This window comes from Pseudorca crassidens, chromosome 20 (genome assembly GCF_039906515.1).
Source record: "Pseudorca crassidens isolate mPseCra1 chromosome 20, mPseCra1.hap1, whole genome shotgun sequence".
Lineage (NCBI taxonomy): Eukaryota > Metazoa > Chordata > Mammalia > Artiodactyla > Delphinidae > Pseudorca > Pseudorca crassidens.
The window spans coordinates 44665566-44684859 of record NC_090315.1 but is presented as its reverse complement, the minus strand read 5'-3'; the positions used below and the strand labels follow the sequence as shown (position 1 = coordinate 44684859).

Here is a 19294-nt window from a genome sequence, read left to right as displayed (position 1 = left end):
CGCCTGGGCACCCAGGATCCCGCTGGGGCCCATCGGTATGTGCAGAGCGCACTCATCCCCGACTCCCTCAGGCCCCTGTGTGGGCTGACCTCTCAGAGTCTGGGATATGGGTTAGATGGTCCCTCCTGGTAATCAAACCTCTCTCATTGCATTTTACAGGGCTGACTTTTGCTGCCATCCCAGCTCAGGGGGCCAGAATCTGGGTTAGTTATCTCCACCTAAATATTAGTGGGGGCTTCCCTTCCACTTCTCCAGATCATCCCACCCTCTGCTGAGACTCATGGGGACAGTCGTCACATGGGACCGGCTGCAGGGAAGTAAGCAGATGCCCAGGGCAAAAACAGGTGCTATCCTCACTTAATGGTTAGCAGGCAAGTCCTCCCTGAACACCTCGTATGGCCCTGGGCACTGGCGATGGACCAGGGAGGCCAGGAAGGAGCCTACCACCTCCTATGCACGTGGACAGCACCTTCAGCACTGGCCTCAGGGACTTTCCCTCTGCCTGGAATGTTCCTCTCACTGATAATCACGAGGCTTCCCTTTCTTTAGGTCTCAGCTCAAGTGTCACCTTCTCAAAGAGGTCCATTTGACACCTGATTTAAATAGCCCTCCCTCTCCCCCTTTCCCTGCTATTTTTCCCCATGCACTAGCCCACCTGCCATAGAATATTGTCTCATGTTTACTGTCTGTCTCTCTCCCCACTGGAATGTAAGCTTAGTGTTTTGTGTGTTTTAGTGTCTATTCCCCTGCACCCATAATAGGGCCTGGCTCACAACAGGCATCCAATAAATACTTGTAGGACAAATTAATTTACTGAATGAATTGTTTTAATTTATACTTTGGTTTTTAGCCAGAGTGTATATTTTCCACATGTTGAGAAACAGTCTGGTGCACTGAGTAAGGCCCTAAGACTCTGGTGCCAGGCTGCGGGGTCAGATACTGGCCCTGCCACTTACTGTATAACCTTGAGCAAGTCACTTAGTCTCCTGTGCTTCAGTTTACTCATCTGTGGAATGGGAATACTCCCTAGTAGCTCTGTTGAGAGATCTAAAGGAGCTGATGCATATAAGGGCTTGCAACAGATCCTGCCTATGTAAACATCAGCTTAATGTCTTATTGGGCGTTTGTGTTTCATCTCAAATGCCTCTGTTCCTGTCCTTTGCCCATTTTTATGGGGGTACTTTTCTAGTTGATGGGTGGGTTGTTCAAGCCAGCGCCCTCCCGGGCGTGTGCTGCGCATTCGGGGCTCTCACCGCCTCCAGGGGGCGCCCGGGGCCTGCGGGCGCAGGGTCAGAGAACTCCAGATGGAGCTAAGACCTGGGTGCACGTGGGTTCGTCCCCCTCGTGCCAGATCCTCTTCCCGCTCCCCCACCCAAGGATAGTGAGCTGAAGCGGGCACCGGCGCGGGCGGCTCTACGCGTTGTCTGGGGAGCGCAGCCTCCCGGATCGGTCCCGCTTCGACCTACCTTTGTGTGTGATACCTCGAGCTTCCAAACCGACGTTGGAGGGTTTCACCGCCTACCGCGCCCACAGCGCCCCTGTGGAAGCAAGCAGGGATGCCGGCCCGAGGGTCTCAGAGGACGCCCCCTGCGGGCTGCCTGCATCTCAAGCAAAAGGAAGCCCTGGTTATTTTACTCTGAAGAATTTGTACATTAACACGTCTTCATGGGTGTCTCGGTGTGACCCGAGGAACTAGGGACAGAAGCAGTGGTGGGGTGGGGCGGGCTGGGGGGAGTGGGAGGGAATCCGGGGCCAGGTTTCCAGCCACGCTGTCTAGTAGTGTCACCAGGCAGCAGCTCCCTGCCCAGGCAGGGGCCTTAGATGGCAGCACCTGGGAGTGAGAGATGGCGATGATGAGCTTCAGGGTCCAGAGAGGGAGGTAGTGGGATGGCCACAGTGTCCCAGCTGGAAATGAGGGGACACAAAATCCTCGGGGCTGCTGACCAGAGACCTCCCGGGGGGCGGGGGGCAGAAGATGAGAGAAACACAGACTGCTGGGTGTGGCCAAGACTGTACAGGGTCCAGTCTGGACATGGCAGCCTGGATGTGGCAGAAAGTGAGGGGCATCAAGGAAGCTTGTGACCTGGACGGTGGGATGGGTCGTTCACACCTCATTAAAGCTACCCAAGATGAAGGCAGGTCTTTGAAGTGGGAAAGGGTGAATCAGGGCCCAGAGCAAGGGCTGGAAAATAGGGGGGGCAGCATGAAAGAGCGTCAAAGGCTGGGGGCTTTGTTCAAGGGCACAGGATCCATGGTATCCAGGGGTATAGGGGGGCGGCTGGAGAATGAGCGGCAACCCCCAGCGGCTGTGGGGAAGCTGTGGTGGGAGGGGGCAGGTTAACAAAGCAGATGGAAGAAGAGGCGAGCATGTTTCTATGGGGATGGTGCCTGTGGTGGGAGGATTGCAGAGGGGAGCAGGTGAGGAGATATGAGACTTCACTGGATGGGAGGGTAAGATGGGGCAGCCAAGGGTGTGAGGGTGGGAGGCTGGGCAAGCCCCAAAGCATCACAGGGCCTATGGATAGAGCCAGGACAGCAGGGGCCTCGCTCATGCTCCAGACCTCAGCGGCTGCTTCGTAGGACCCATCTCCTATTAAGAAACCCCTGTACCACAACAGGTTCTTAGAGGGAGGGAGCCCTGGGCTCTCAGCGCACACCCAGGAGCCTCACACGTGAGAAAGCTCCGGAAGCATTTAGTGCTTTAAAAGGCCCACTGCTCGGCATGTTGGCCCCATTAGAGGGAACATTTTATCACAATGGAGGCACAAGTAGGTTGCCTGATGGTAATTGCTTTTCTAACCCATAGAGAAAATGCATCACAAACCCACCACAATTAAGTAAAGTGGTCACATTCCTCTTTTTTTGATTTAGAGCTATTTAGAAATATTAGCAGCTGACTTTGTTTCCAGGTTTTTTCCCCTCAGCTGAACCTTTTTTTTCTTTTGAATCCCATTAAATAATCTAAGTGCTCTAGGAGGGAAGAATGAAAAGATGTTTGCGTTTCCAGCTCTGCAGCCAACCATTGCTCAAATAATACGCTCAATGCGTAACCTGGGAGTTTAATATCCCCAAATATTTATAATTATGCAGAAATAGCCCTAAAAAATGTTCGGCTTACTCACAGCTGGATAATTATCGGCATCCAATGTTCACAAACTCAGAGCTGCTTCTCAAAGTTCGGTGGTGTCCCTCTGCCACCCAAGGCATTCTGGGTACGTGGAATCAGTGGGCAGATCCCTAAAGGGGCAAGGAGATGGCCTGTAGAGCTCCGGCTTTCCCTAGCACCTTGCAGCCCCCTCCCCTGCTAGGCTTGACTTCCCTTTTCCTCTCCCAGAGCATGAAACGTCCAGACGTGGAACACAAATGGTGCCCAGCCCCACTGGTCATGAGGAAGAGCCAGCGTTTTGTACAAACACACACAAAAGGAGGACTCAGTCACTCCCAAGAAATCCTTTAGTCAACTCATGGATGAAGTCCCACATCCAGGAGTGTCCCATGGAGTCTCAGATGCTGCCCGAAAAAGGGTGCCGTGATCAGATAAGCATGGGAAGCTCTGCACACTCTATGGCCCTTTGGAGAGGCACAATGCACACCCTCTATTAATACATGTCCCCTTTCCTATCGTCTCCCCTGCTGCTCTCTCTGCTCCAAGCACATTTCCAGAAGAATATCAAGAAAACTATTTTCCCTGCATAATTACCCACCTCCTCCCCACCCACCTACACACATCTTTCCTGCTTTGAAGTGGCAGCTGCTCTGATTTCTTTAAGTGGACTGCACTCTGCATTTACCAGTCAGGTGGAGTTAAATTGAGGGAGCGCCAGACAGGCTCGGGGGGGAGGGACCTCGGCACCAGCCTTCCCCTCACCAGACCTGCTGCCCCTTGGCTTCTCTGTCTGCAATGAGGGCCATTTCCCGCCTCCCCTGGGCTGGGGGTGCAAGGCTGTCACTCCCTGAATGGGTCACCAACCAGCTGCCTGGTCTCCTTCCCTTGAACAAGGAACCCTCAGTCGTGACCTTGCAACCTGATTGGAACTTTCTCTTTAGTGAGATCAGCTAGCATGCTCTCAGCTGGAGGTTACAGAAAACCCAACCCAAACTACAATAGAGTGCGTTGGCTCATGTAACCTCGGAGTCCAGAGGTGGCCGAGGTTCAAGCCGAGCAGGGCACTGGCTCCAGAACTCTGGAATTCTCTCAGGCCTGTCTGCCTCTGGCTCTGGACCTCATCCCCAGCCTGGCCACACTCAAGGACACAGATGGGTCAAAGCTGCTCCAAACCCATGTCCCCCATGTCCGTGCTCTGACCATCCGGAAGAGTCAGTAGGTCTTTCTCCAGATGATCAAGAAAACATGTTGCAGGGGCCCTTCAAAAGTTCCCCTGGTCTGGTTGACCCAGCTTGGGTCTGAGGTCCATCTGTTAGCCAATCACTGTGGCCAGGTGGACGGGTGTGCTGACTGGCTTCACTCAGTCAAGGCCCACACCTGCAGCTGGGGGAGGTTGGGAAGTCCACAGGCTGCTGGGGGAAGGATGGGCATCCAAATAAAATGTGGAATAGGGCACCAAGGGAAGGGAGAATGGATGTCAGAGGCCCACAGCGGCAAACATCCATTTCTCTGGGTAACTTGTAATCGAGTCCCCTCACCTTATCTCTCTGAAAAGCAAATATGAACCTCTTTCTCTGTGCACCTCAATAAAGAGCTTTCCAAGTAGGGACCTTGCCTGTCTTGTGTCCCCGGTGTCTAGAACACTGGCTGGCCAACCAGGTGCTCCACCAGTATTAGTGGGAGGAAGGGATCAAAGGGAGGGAGAAACAAGGAAGCCAACTCCCCACTTGCTTGGTGCATTGGCTCTGGGGCTCTGGGTGAGTGGATGGACTGAGTCAGCCTTGGGATCAATGGAACTGGCTGGCTGGGGGTCCAGAGCCCAGAGTGACACACGCCCTTCTCCACAGGCCTTGCTTCCGAGATGGCCAGGAGGTGAGAGAGCTTTCACTGACCGAACTGTGTGTGCCTGGCATGTAACTATTCCACTACCCAGGTTGCAGGGATAATTCAGTGAAATTCTGGAAGCATTTGTGGAACACCTGCTTAGGCCAGGTCCAGGAATGGGCAGTGCAGAGCCCAGAGCACGTGGACAAGGCACAGCTAGTCTATGCCCTGTGGGTGTACAGCCTGATGGATACAGGTCACGACGAAGCCAGCACAAAATCAGTGGGAACTCCATCACCAGAGGTGGGAGGGGCCCCCTCACTGCGTCCTCTGTATCACCTCAGGCCTCTCGCTCAACAGCCAGGATGAGCCCCTAGGTGCCCTCATATAGTTGCTGGGTGTGCTGGACACTTTCCTTTTATAAACACATGATTTGTGACAAATCAATCCAAACCTGCATGTTTTCACCTTAGATGCTAAGGCTTCAAGGAAAGAGCACCTCCCTAATTTTCCTTATGAGGAAGTTGGTACCTTGGACAGAATGTTCAGCTTCCTTGAGAACTCTTATTAGTAAGATGAATAAATTTATTTCTTCAGTAAAATAATCTGTTGCTCCAAGTTTTTGAAAACTGCCTTAATCTCTATGCCTAATTCCAGAGTGGATGTGTGTTCAATGTCAAGGGTCAGTATAGACCCCAGGTCAAGTGTTGGGGCAGCAAGAAGGGATCCTGTGGCCTCGCAAAGCCAGCTCCCATTTGCCAAGAAACAAAAAGAGGAATAAAATAAGAGCCACGTGGAACCCTGTAAAATATGAGATGCAGTAGGGACTTCAATAACCTTCTCATGTAGTATGGAGCATGTCCAACATTTTTGTTGAAACTACCTGGCAGCCCTCCCCTGGGCTGACTCATCCAGTGAGACCCCCTAGAGCCCTTGGGTCTGGGAGTAGCTGCGTCACCTGAAAAGGGGCACTCTTGGGGTTGGGATCCATGGTGTTCGGTGGGAGTCCCCGTTAGTCACCTCTGGAGGGCACTGCTTCTCCCTCCCAAGCTATTCTGATTCAATCATCAGACTGAAATGTATTCATTCACCTTGCAAATGTGTGCTGGGCACATACCATGTTTCAAGTTCTGTTCTATGTGCTGGGTCTGAAATGCTGGGCTGCCTAATTCTCAGGACAGTCACACTGAAAAGGGTCTCCGTGTTCTCCCACCTTTTCTCAGCCCTAATGAGGAGGTGCGGCTGGGAAGAAGTGCCAAGGAAATTTCCAAGCAGGCTTCTCCCTGGGCAGACTGTGTTGCTAGAACACACGTGGGCTTTTCTCACTGACGTGTCAAGCAGGCAAGTGCATACCTGATGCCATCCACGTTCAAGGCTGCCTTACCAGACACTGGGAGAGCATCCCTGAATAAATCTCATAGGCTTTAGTGGGAAGAATCCCCAGTGACTCTAAAGTTCATCTCCCTTGTTTGATGGGTGAACAAACTGAGGCCCAGGGAGGCTGGAGGTTTGCGGAGGAAGCCATTAAAGCAGGATGGGGACAGAGTGGTAAACTGAAAACCGAGTCCTGGACTCCTGATCCCCAGGGCAACATTCCTATCAGATGGATTAATTAGGGAAAAGCCCAAGAGTATCTGCTGAGAGCGATGGCACTTGGGTGAACTGCCTGCACAGGGATAACTTCTTTCTGGGCAATATGTCATTTACAAGGGTGACCAACTCTCCTGGTTTGTCCACTACTGAGGGATTTCCCTGAAAGTGGGACTTTCGGTGTAAAAATGGAAAAGGCCCAAATGGGACAATTTAGTCACCCTACATTTAACCCTCTCAAAACCTTATGAAGGGGCTTCCCTGGTGGCACAGTGGTTAAGAACCTGCCTGCCAATGCAGGGGACACAGGTTTGAGCCCTGGTCCGGGAAGATCCCACATGCTGTAGAGCAACTAAGCCCGTGTGCCACAACTACTGAGCCTGTGCTCTCGAGCCCGTGAGCCACAACTACTGAGCCCACGTGCCACAACTACTGAAGCCCGCGCGCCTAGAGCCTGTGCTCTGCAACAAGAGAAGCCACTGCAATGAGAAACCCACGTACCGCACGAAGAGTAGCCTCCGCTCGATGCAACTAGAGAAAGCCCGCGTGCAGCAACAAAGATCCAACGCAGCCAAAAATAAATAAATAAATTTATAAAAAAACAAAACAAAACAAAAAACCTTATGAAGGAGCCATTATTGCTGCTTCCATTTTAGGGATAAGAAAACCAAGGGTTAGAGATGTTTCATGACTTGTTGAAGGTCTCACAGCCAATGAATGAAAGAAGCAGCATTGGGACCCAGGAAATTCAACTTCAGAGCCCACCAGCTTAATCACCAAGTTAAAACAGGGACCTTTCCTAAAAGATGAGGAATCTTGCAAAATTTGGTTTATGAACATATGTTTTTGGGAGACTTTTTTCTGGAAAAAGAGTCTAAGTGCAGCACTCATCAGAATTTTAAAGGAGCTTAGGATCCCATAGAGGCTGAAGAGAAGGTCTGGGGGTGGCATAACAAAGGCTCACACGTCGAGCTAACTTCCCTTCTGCTCTGGAGATCCAAAGGGGCTCACCTGTAAGATCCGGCTTCATGTGCAACCACAGGGAAACATAGACAGTGGGGGCTGTGCAATTCTGGACCGGTCCGGAGGAGTTGTGAAATCGCCTTCCCGGGAAGTGTTTGCAAAGGGGAGAGTCCCCCGTTCAGCTGCCATGACTCAAGCTTGACCTCCACATGGCTCTGGGGGGCTCTGGGGATGTAAGCCCTTGAGCGTCCAATCTGGGGAGGCCGGAAGCAGCTCCAAACTTTACCAGCTCAGCAAGGCCGCTTGCTTCTCCATGTCCTCCCTGCTTTGGTCAGCTCAGCAACTAGCAGGGGGCTTTGGGATTCCACTGGGAAGGGCTTGTCTAGAATACACCATATACGCTAATATTGATGGGGCAGGTGTTTACAATTTGAAGTACTGTGCTAAATGCTTTATGTGAAAGAAAGAAATTCATTTCTCATCACAGCCTTATGAGGTAGATACTATTATCATCCTCATTTTATAGGATAAACTGAGGCTCAAAGCTGCTAATGGACTTGCTGAGGTCACCCAGGTGGTAAGAACTGGCCCTGGGCTTTGAACCCAGGCAGTCTGATGCCAATCACCCCTCTACCAAACACTTGGCTCTTTGCTTCTCCTGCCATTACAGTCTGTGGCCTGGTCGACTACTCCTGCTCCCCCCCTGTTGGGTGCCTAGGGGCACTCTGAATGTCCCTCCCCACAACCTGGTGGAGCCCCTTGGGAGATACTGCGGACATCAGCACGGTCACAGAGGTCAGCATACCTACATCAAGGATGGAAAGTGAGAGGAGAGAGAGAGAGAACGAGGCTTCCTCACCCCCACCTGTGTGCCACTCCCGAGGATGAACCTAGAGAAGACAGGACGAAGGGGCCCACAGCTACTCAGCCCTGCGTGGAAGCAGCGGGGCCTCACCTGCAGGAGGAGAAGGAAAGCTCTGGCTCTGGAGAGGAATGGCTCTCAGCCCACCTAGGCGACCCCTGGTCCTTCCTCCCCACTGTGGCTGGGGAGTCGCTTTCCCACACGGCATCCAAATAAACATCCCATAAGCTATGGCTCTTCCTCAGTCCCAAATGATCCCCCGAGCTCCAGACCTGCACATCCAGGGCTTCCACGCAGAGTTCTGTAGTTTGTTTGCTGCACAAGGGTGTGTGGCCAAGGGGACTCATGGGGCTGAGGTCCAGCTGTGCTCAGCTCACCCAACCATGTGCCCTGGTAGGAGGCTACATTTGCCTGAAGGAAAGGATGCCCTTCTCTCATTTGCACAAAGGCACCATATGGGCTGGTGGAGGCCTTGCATTTATCTATCTGCCTCCTGACAGTTCCACTTAGTACCTGACAGGCATCTCAAACACTGCAGGACCAAGACTGATCCCTTGATTTCTGCACCCTTCAACCTGCTCCATCCTAGACTTCCCCTTTTCAATGATTGGCACCTCCATTCACCCAGTTACTCACACAAAACACTGGACTCTTCTCCTTTCATTGCCTCTCACATCCAAAGCAGCAGCAAGTCCTTCAGCTCCACCTTCAAGCTGGCCAGCTCCCCTGTCCTCCATAGCTCCCATCCAGGAAAAAGACCATCGTCTTTTGCCTGGACTGGTGCAGTAGACACCTATCATTTCACTGCCCTGCTTCAAACCCCCTGGGGGATTCCCCACATTCTTAGCAAGCTAACATCCAAACTTCTCACAGTGGCTTACAGATGCCTACAGAGTGTGGGCTCCACACTCACCCCCAAATCCCCAACAGAAGAGAGCTGGCCTGGGGTCTTCATAAAGGGATCCTGCCCAAGAGAGCTTCCTTCCAGGTGAGGGACAGTGACAGAAAGAGGCTGGTGTAGGTCACGAGCAGCCACTTGAGGAGGTGAACCCCATGCCAGAGAACTGTATTTGGAGGTTCCCAGTGGGGAGGGCATGAAGAGGAGCTCTGAGGAACCGATAACAGTGCCCAGCTGATAAAGATCCAGAAGTTATACATCAGTCACGAAGAAGGCCAGGATGTCAGGTCCCAGCTCCAGAGTCAAGAAAGTCCTTCTTAGGTCTCTTGCTTCTCTCTCCATCTCGCTCCCCAGCCCTAGTCCCTCCCCAAAGAGATGCACAACGCAGCAGCTAGGAAATGGAGGGTGAGCTGGAGCAAGAAAGAAAAGACAGGCATACCACAACCTCCTGTCCCCATTGCAGGCTTCTGTGGTGAGGTAGGAAGGGGTTTAAATAGGATAGATATTTGATTATGTGAGGGTGGCTGGAAAAGATCTGGAGTGTGCTTGAGAGCTTTTCCAACAGATGGAGGTGAGACTAGAGAGAAGAGGGGTTTACAGAGGCCAAATCCAGCTCATTTTATAAACTGCATACAGGACAGTTGGAGATAGAAAGTACAAGCCATGTCCAAGGAACAATTCATTCCATGCAGCTCTTATATGGAATATGCTGGGGACAGTTGTGGGAATGGTGATGAGTAGCAGGCAGGGACAGATCACACTGATCTAACAGGTCAGGTCAAGTAATCTGAAACTTACCCTGAGGACAGTAGGGAGCCATAGATGGTTGTAGGCAGGCAGTGCCATGCTCTGATTCATATGTTCTGAAGGTTATTCTGAGTGTGGAGATGGTCTGGAGGGGTCAAAACAGATGTCTATAGCCTGAACAAGGTCAAAGGAGGTGGAACTGGCAAGGAGCAGGTGGACTGGTGAGAAATTAAGGAAATGAAACTGGCAGCACATGCTATCTTGGTCCTAGGGTCCCTTGCTACACCAATGAGTCACTGAGGCCTCATGGGAGGAACTGAGCATCTACTGCATGCAGGCCCCAGACTGGGTCTTCCCATTTGTTCTCCCACCCAGTCCTCAAATGCCCCTTGAGGTGGGGATCATCATCCTCACGTGGCCAGTGAGGGGACTGGCTCAGAGAAGCCCAGTGACTTGTTGGAGGCCATACATCTGGGTAGTGAAGCAGCCAGGACTGGCCTCACTGCCGCTGCCTTGAGGTGGGGATCCTTCCTTTCCTGCCACTCACAGGGGGAGGGCAGTCTCAGGTGACCAACTGTCCCACTGTCTATTCACAGAAGGACAGAGCAGGGCCAGGAAAGGTCTGAGCCACAGGGGACTGCAAAGTGCCAGGCAGGGTTCTAAATGTTTCCCACTTTACTCATTTAACTTTCTCAGTGGTCCTTGGTGTAAGTTACTGTTATTATCTACATTTTACAGATGAGTAAACAGAGGAACAGAGAGATTCTGTAACTTGCCTAAGATCACACAACACCTGGTAACTGGCCAGGCTGGGGCTTGAACGCGGGTCGTCTGACTCAAGTACACAACAGCGTCCCCACAGCCACCCATCCCTCCAAAGCCCCTCCGGAGTCCTCCGCTGCCTGTATGCTCTCCCCAGCTTTCCTACTTCACAAGATGCTCCTACTCCCCTAGCAACTGCCTCGACTTGCTCAAGTGCCTCAGGCAGGGGCCTATGGATGGACCTTCCCTGTCTACTTGGCCTGAGGGGAGTCAAGCCAGACCTCTGGGGTGGAGAATGAGCACCCCTGCAGGCATGACCCACAGGAGGTCAGATGAGGGCTGAGACCTGGGCCCACTGGCGCCCCTCCCACCACAGCCTCGCCATGCGCACAGACCACAGACCACAGAGACACCGAGCCCTTTGTTCCACCCAGCTTAAAATAAGTCAAGCCTTGCTCCACAGTGAGAAATGCCAGGCCAGGCCACCCTCCTAAAATGGACTCCTGCATAGAGAGCTCTGTGGCTGCAACTCAGTGACCCACTATGATCACCTTAACTCCTGCCTCTCCATGGGGGACTGCTGGACAGTTCCCATTCTAGATAGGATCGCTCTTCTCATCTTGGCCTGGTCACTCTGGGCTCCTCTTCCTCCAGTGGGAGTAGTAACTACAAAAAAGGGGGGAGAAAAAAAAGAAGAAACCAGGGGCTTCCCTGGTGGCGCAGTGGTTGAGATCCGCCTGCCGATGCAGGGAACACGGGTTCATGCCCTGGTCCGGGAAGATCCCACATGCCGCGGAGCGGCTGGGCCCGTGAGCCATGGCCGCTGAGGCTGAGCGTCCGGAGCCTGTGCTCCGCAATGGGAGAGGCCACAACAGTGAGAGGCCCACGTACCGCAAAAAAAAAAAGGGGTGGGGTGGGGAGGGGCAGTGGTTCCCTGGGCTCCAAAAGCACGGGGACAGGGGTCTTGGGCCCTAGGGCAGGCCAGAACTGGGCCTCAGCCTCTCCTGCTTTTGCTACTAAGCTGTCCATTGGCATCTCTAAGGAGACTGTGCATCCCAGCCCACCAGGAGGCTAAGCCAGCTTGTTACCCCATTTTAAAGGTAAGGCCTAGAGAGGTAGGACCTACCCAAGGATGGCCAGGGAGCCAATAGGAAAGCAAGAGTTCAAGTTCCAGCCAGTTCCTATAGGTGCGGGCGCCCTGCCCCATGAACACCCCATAACCATGCCGGAGAGAGGCCATGTCTTGTTCTGACGCCCTAGGACACCCCAGCCATGCCACCAAGGCAGTGAACACGAAGCCCGCCATTCTCCCTGGCAGTTTTTCCTAACCACAACACCACGATTTTCCCTGTCATTTATTTTTCCACTCATACACATGAAGAGAACATAAAGAAAATATAATAAAAGAGCTCCTCAATTAGGGATGGTCCACAATGGCAAAGAAGTTTAACTATAAATAGAAGACATCTGACCTCTCCAAAATGCCTCTGGGATGGTCTGATTAGGCAGAGGCTTGCACCCTCTAATTAAGCAGCGCCTCCATCCTACCTCGGGCCGTGGGAGGCAGCTGGGTGGGGGGCACCTATGGGGCATGTTGCACAGACACACTTTTGGGGCGGGGGTTTTGGCAACCATCTATTGTGCTCATTTCCTCTGCTAGGGCAGGAGGCTGAGGGTAGATCTGGGGGCAGATTGTGGACAGGGGTCACTTTAGCTTGGACAAGATGCCTGGCCACTCTCTCAGGACACATTCTTAGACATGGACGATGGATGTTCAAGGGGATTCAGAAGCAGCTGGTTTAGCACCCTTGACAGCTGATCTTCCTTGGGTATTTACCAGGCCCAGCACTCCCCGCACATGATCTCATTTAATCCTCACAAGAACTCTGTGCCATAGTATTATGATGGCCTTATTTTACAGATGAGGCACAGAGAGGTTAAGCAACTTGCCCAGGGTCACACAGCAGGTAAGAGGTAGAGACAGCGTTTGAACCCAGGAAGCTGTCTCCAGTGCCTGGGGGTCTAACCACAACATGACACTGCTTCCCCGAGAGGGCTGGGGAAAAGACCTATGTCAGTTTGGAGAGGGGTCTCTGATAGGAGGCCATCTGGCTTTGGCCTCAGACCCATCTGGTTTGACAGGACCTGGATAAGAAAAGAGATGAGTAATATACTAGCTATGGTAGAGGATGACAGGGAGTCAGGAGAGAGAGAGGAAGGGAGGGACGGCTGACATGAGGGAGGATGTTCATAACCCTCAGAGTTACCTGGCAGGAGTTACAAGTTGCATCCATTAGAATGCAACATACCTAGAGGAGCTGGGAAACAGATCCTCAGAAACAGGATCCCACATGGAGGGAAGGCTGTGCCATGTCCTAACAGCAGTATATGCAGCAGGTACCCATCAAAGGGGGTAGTTAGAGAGGTTCACATACTAGAAGCTGGCCCAGGGTCACAGGGGCCCAGGGTCAGCAGGTACTGGGTGCTACGGGACCTCTGGGTTGAAGACATCAGGGCCACGGATACCCTAGGCTGCATATCCTCAAGTTCATGGGCCTCTAGAGTACCTAAGTTTAAAGGTCCCCAGGCCTTTGAAGACACCCAGGGCCACAGATCCTGGCTCCTGGCCGATGCCTTCCTCTACCTCCCACCTCCCTGGCCAGAGAATCATCCCAGTGGTTACAAATGGGTATGTGGTCACAGTGTCTGAGGGCAGCGAGGCTCTGCCAGGTGGGGATGGTCCAGCTCAGCAGCAAGATGCTTAGCATAAACAGGGGCCCCAAGGGACTTCCCTGGTGGTCTAGTGGTTTAAGACTCAATGCTCCCAATGCAGGGGGCGGGATTCGATCCCCGGTCAGGGAACTAGATCCCGCATGCTGCAACTAAAGATCCCGCATGCCGCAATGAAGATCTCGCATGCGCCAGAGAAAATCCCACGTGCCGTAACTAAGACCTGGCACAGCCAAATAAATAAATAAAAATATTAAAAAAGAAAAAACGGGCCACAGAGGCTGGTGTGAGGTACTCTTGGGTGGGTGGCCCAAAGGATCAGATAGTCTGAGGATCCATCCCTGGGAGGACAGCACCAGAACAAAGGAGGAGAGAGGCTGTGCCATGTGGCCTTGGGAGAACCCAGGGCCCACTGGGGGAGGGTGTTTGAGGGGATCAGGAAGGAGTCACTGTCAGGAAAGACCTGAGCTAAGGCAACATGGAATGGTTCGACGCCCACAGGCTGCGCTGGGCTGAGGGCAGAGCCAGTCCTCTGCTCAGGGCCCCACAGCCCTGGCTACACTCCATCCTAGCAGGCACACTGAACACAGAAAGGACAGCCACCTAGGAAGGTAGCCAGTATCCTCACCAGAGTCCTGAGATTTGTAGAAAAGGAAATGCTCAACCTTCGTTAGGCCTGGAGGGACAATCGCCAAGACTGCTGTGGCAGGTCTGCTTGGTTACCCTCTGAAGACCCCTGTCAGGAGCCTGGCCACAGTGCTCAGCGTGGCCATCCTGGAGCCCTGGACCAGTCCAGACCACTCGGACCCTAGGCGTGGCATGGAAAGCAAGACAAGGGGCCATGAAAGACAGCTTCAGCCTGGCCTCGACACCCTGGGACCAGCCTCTCCAGGGAGCTAAGTCAGTGATAAGAAGGCTGGCTTCTTTCTCCTGAGTAATGTGCTGGCACTAATAAAGCCACTGCTGTGCAGATTTACAGAACCTCTGATTTCACAGACACTGAGGGCCTTGCAAGTATTAATTAAGGCTCAAAACCCCTGGAGCCTGGGACAGATTCTCATTAACCTCATTCAGCAGAGGCTACAACTGCTTCCATTCTACAGCCCCATGGATGTGGCAATAGCTCCAGCCCTGGAAGCTGGGCTGGCAGGGCTCCCTCCCCATGTCACAGGGTGTCAGGGCAGAGGAGGCTCTGGGCTCCTGATGACTTTGTGATACTCATGTCAGAGCCAGGTTTAGATGAGACAGACTCCAGCTTCTACTAGAGTAGCCGATACAGAAAGGATTTCCCTCCTTTTGGCTTTTTAAAAAACAACATTCCCTGGCAGTCCAGTGGTTAGGACTTTGCACTTTCACTGCCGGGGCCCTGGTTCAACGGCTGGTTGGGGAACTAAGATCTCACAAGCCAAGCGTTGCACCCAAAAACAACAAAAAAACACACAACAGCTTTGAGATATGTCACATACCATATACTTCACCCACTGAAAGAGTTCAATTCAATGTTCTCTAGTATATTCGCAGAGTTGTGCATCCATGACCACAATCAATTTTAGAACATTTTCATGACCACATTTTACTACCACAAAAGGAAACCCGCACCCCTTGTCCATGGCCCCTATTTTCCCAGCATCCTCCCCAGCCCTAGACAACCACTAATCTACTTTGTGTCTCTATAGATTTGCCTATTCTGGCTTGTTTTTATTTTTATTGTGGTAAAATATGCATAACATAAAATTTATCATTTTAACCATTTTTAAGCATCCAGTTTAGTGGCATTAAGTACATTCACATTGTAGTGCAACCATCACCACTATCCATCTCCGGAACTTTTTCATCTTTCCAAACTGAAACTCTACACCCATTAGACAATAACTCCCCATCCTCCTTCCTCCCAGCCCCACTGTAACCACTATTCTACTTTCTGTCTCTATGAATTTCTACTCTAGGTACCTCATATAAGTGGAACCATATACAATAATTGTCTTTTTGTGTCTTGCTTATTTCACTTAGTGTGATGTTTTCAAGTTTCATTCTGGCTTGTTTATTTATGAAATATTTAAGCTAAAAGTAGAGAAAACAATATGCAACACAGCCCCTTTATTTAACTCATATATCTCTGATTTGTTAAATGTGTTTGTTAGCTAGCCTCTTGCCATATTTGCTTTCTTTGTCTCTTTTTTTTTTATTCCCTTAATTTTTCTTTTCGCCTCTTTTTGCTATTGTCTTCCCCAGAGCTAATCCAGTTATGAAGTTAGTATGTATCTTTCTTGTTCATGTTCTTATATTTTTATGACATAAGTTTATAACCATAACAATGCATGGTACTATTTTGAGTACTATTTTGTAAATGGTGTCAGATACTGTCCATCTTGTCATCTTATCCTCCACTCCACATTGTATCTTTGAGATGGAGCTGTGGTCTGGGCTGCTCTGGTTTGCTCATTTCTCCTGCTGTACAATGTTCCTGTGCATTGCGTACTCCACACTGGCTTTATTCAAGGAGTTCCTACATTTGGATTCTCACAAGAGAAGCCAGGGACGCCCCCATCTGAGCTGGGCAGACACAGACATGTTCCCAAGCAGAGGACGAGCCACCCAGCAAGAAAGCTGAACAAAGAAGTGGGTCCACAGCCTCCACAATCCAAACCAGCGCAGGCTCTGTGCTCAGAGCCATAAGGGGCATGGCCTGCCCTCCTGTGCAGGGTCAGCACCACAGAGAGGGAACAAGGGTATCATTCTTTGTTCTGTAACCTTAGTCTCTCTTTCTGGGTTGCAGACTTCCTTGAGAGACTGACAAAGCTAGGATTTTCTCTCCCCATGAAAATGCACCCACAGAGAACCTTCAACCTCACCTGCAGGCCCCCAGGGTTGGGTTCCAGTCACATCTTCCTACTGGCTTCTCTACACAACTCGGGGAGCCACCTACCTGGCTTGAAGGTATTAGGGAGGATTGACTGGACATTGTGCTGCACCTGGTGGAGGCAATCAATAAATGCTTTCTGAGTGAGCGATCAAGTGAGTGGACGGATGAGAAAACATGCATAGCCCCTGGCACAGTACCTAATAGGTGCTCAGAAACAGTGACTGTGATTAATGTGTGTGCGTGTGTGTGTGTATGTGTGTTTTAAGTCAGGTTTAATGAAGTATCATTTACATACAGTAAAATCCACCTTTTGTAGTATACAGTTCTATGAGTCCTGATAAATGCATAGTCATGTGATCACCACCACAACCAATGTGTAAAATATTTCTATCACCCTAAAAGGTTCCCTTGTGCCACTCTGTAGTCAACAGCCCTGTCCCACCCCACCCCTACCCCAGGCCCTGGCAACCACTAATCTGTTTTCTGTCCCTATAATTACGTTTTTTCCAAAATGTAAATGGAATCAACAGTATGGAGCCTTTGAGAGTCTGGCTTCTTTCAATTAGCATAACACATTTGAGATTGGTCTCTACTGTCACTCATATCAGTAGCTGATTTCTTTTTATTGCTGAGTAGCATCCCCCTGTATGGATGGATCACAGTTTGTTTATCCATTTGCCAGATGAAGGACATTTGGATTATCTGCCATTTGGGGCAATTATGAATAAGCCCACTATAAATGGTTGCATAAAGGTTTTTGGGTGAACCTAATTTAATTTCCCTTGGCTAAATATCTAGGAATTGGGATTTCTGGGTCATATGGTAAGTAGATGCTTAACTTTATAAAAAGATGCCAAAGTGTTTTCCAAACTGGCTGTGCCATTTTTCTTCCCTCCAGCTATGCCTGAGAGTTCCAATTGCTTCACATCCTGACCAGCACTTGGTATTGTCAGTTTTTTTCTTTTGACCATTCTAATAGGTGTGTGGTGGTATCTTCTTGTGACTTTAATCTGCTTTTCCCTCATGACTAATGATGTTGAACTGACATGTTTTATTGCCAGTCAATCCTGTGGCATGTGGTGTGTGGGGCTGACCAGGCCTCTAGGTGCAGACACTGCTCCCCTGGAGTGCAGGGAGCACCCAGGCCACCATGAGGCCTGTGTGGGTACAGGAGACAGGGATGGGGCTATGCCAAGAACCCCATTTTGCTCAAAATGAGTAGACACCTGCTGCTGCACCACGTGATGGGCTCCTCACCTGTGATGGGCTGGCTAGGGGTGTGGTAACTTGGGTCAGGCTGTGACAGGTGGTGCTGAGAATACCTCCAGCTACCCACAGTGGCCCCACTCGGGGCACAGATGCACTTGTGGTACCAGGAGTGAGAGTAAAGGATGGGGCAGAGCTGCCCATGGCAAAGGCTCATTCAAAGGTCCCACAGTTGCCTCCCGCGAGCTCCACTCCAAACCTGTCAGGAAAGAGGTGCTGCCTCATTTCATGTGTGGAGCTCCACAAATGGGGGTATCTGCTTCTGCACCCAAAATGGGCTCTCCAGTGGCTCCCAATCAGATCCTGTCACCCTGCTCCGGCACCCAGCTTCTGCTGCCTAGAGGCCCAAGGGAGGCTGCAGGTAGTAGGGCCTTAGCCTTTGCCTCACCGTCCAGAGACACCCTGACCCAGGTCTCCAGCCCCTCCCCCATTTTCCTGTCTCTTCCATTGACCACAGCCCCAAATGGTACCCCTAGTGAAGCACCTGCCTGGCCCCACCAGCCCAGCTCTCTGACCAGGGCTCCCATTGTTCATCTATCCTACCCATGTTGGCACAGATTCCAGAGAGATGATCACCCCCTCAGGCTTCCTTTCCTGGGAGTCCTGGCGGCCTCCAGCCTCCACTGCAGGCCCTGCCCAACTGTCCATCTACTGGCCTGGGTCTTGCTCGTCTCCTACCTTCTTCCTCTGGCTGCCTCCCACCTTCCTCCTCTGGCTGCCTCCCGCACTGGCTGCCCACCCTGCCTGAGACTGGCACTGGGACAGGAGCAGATAAAGGCAGGAGGTCTGCAAGGGCTGATGCAGCAGGGAAGGCTTCCTGCAAGAGGTGGAGGACTGAGCTGGGCCAGGGAGCAGGGGAGGTTTGGAAGAGGGAGGAAGGGATGGTCAAGGAGCAGGAGTAGACGTACTGCTGGGGGTGATAAGGGCATGTGGGGAGAGGGCGGGAAAAGGGTCTGCCCACATCTGAAGGACCCAATGTCTGACTCTGGAGGAGCTTGGTGACCATCAGGAAGGCCAAGGTCTGTGGCTTACCCAGCCTGTTCATTTCTTCCTACCATCCCCCCAACCAGACCTGCTGGAGTCCCAGGTCACCCTCCCTCCCATGCTAATTGGTGGAAGGCCTGTGGGCTGAGGACCCATCTGTCTGGCCACTTGCTCCTCCCCTTCCATCACTCATTCAGCAGGCAGCCAGGGGCATCTCTTCTCCCCTGAGCAGGCAAGGCCTGAAGGACACAGAGAAAAGCCCAGAGGAAGATTTGTGGGGGTGACTTGTGCCTTGCGGCAGGGCCATGTCACTCTGGACTGTGTACCCTACATCTGCAGCTCCCAGGTGGCACCAGGAGGCCTGGGGGAGTGTTTGCTGCACAAATACAGCGCAAAGATCACAGCCTCCCTCCCCAGGGGCATGCCCTGCCCAGTTTTTCCGCATTCCTCCTCACTCACCCAAGGCAGGATGGCAGCCACCCTACGTGGGCTTCCTGGCAGTGCTGTGGTGCCAGGGTGCCCTCTCCTCCAAAGCTCCCGAGTCATCAGCAGGAATTCATGCCCTGGGTCCAGGGATGCCTAGCCTGTACCATCTGGCCTAGGGCCAAACACCTTATCACCAGGCCTCCTTCCCGGGGTTTCTCAGGCTGGCACCACCATGCTCTGGCCTTTACCATCGAACCAGGCGAGTGCCACCCT

The 19294-nt window shown here is 51.9% G+C and overlaps 1 protein-coding gene across 1 annotated transcript in view; it reads right to left on the bottom strand.

The window, feature by feature from the left end:
- Positions 1-19294, bottom strand: part of ZFP90 (ZFP90 zinc finger protein) — a 97047-nt gene that overhangs the window by 36882 nt on the left and 40871 nt on the right. The window contains exons 3-5 of the mRNA XM_067718586.1: positions 16335-16454; positions 3123-3237; positions 1467-1538 (exon numbers count right to left, since the gene is read on the bottom strand). The gene's annotated coding sequence lies outside the window, so the exon portion shown is untranslated. The remainder of the gene's footprint in view (positions 1-1466; positions 1539-3122; positions 3238-16334; positions 16455-19294) is intronic.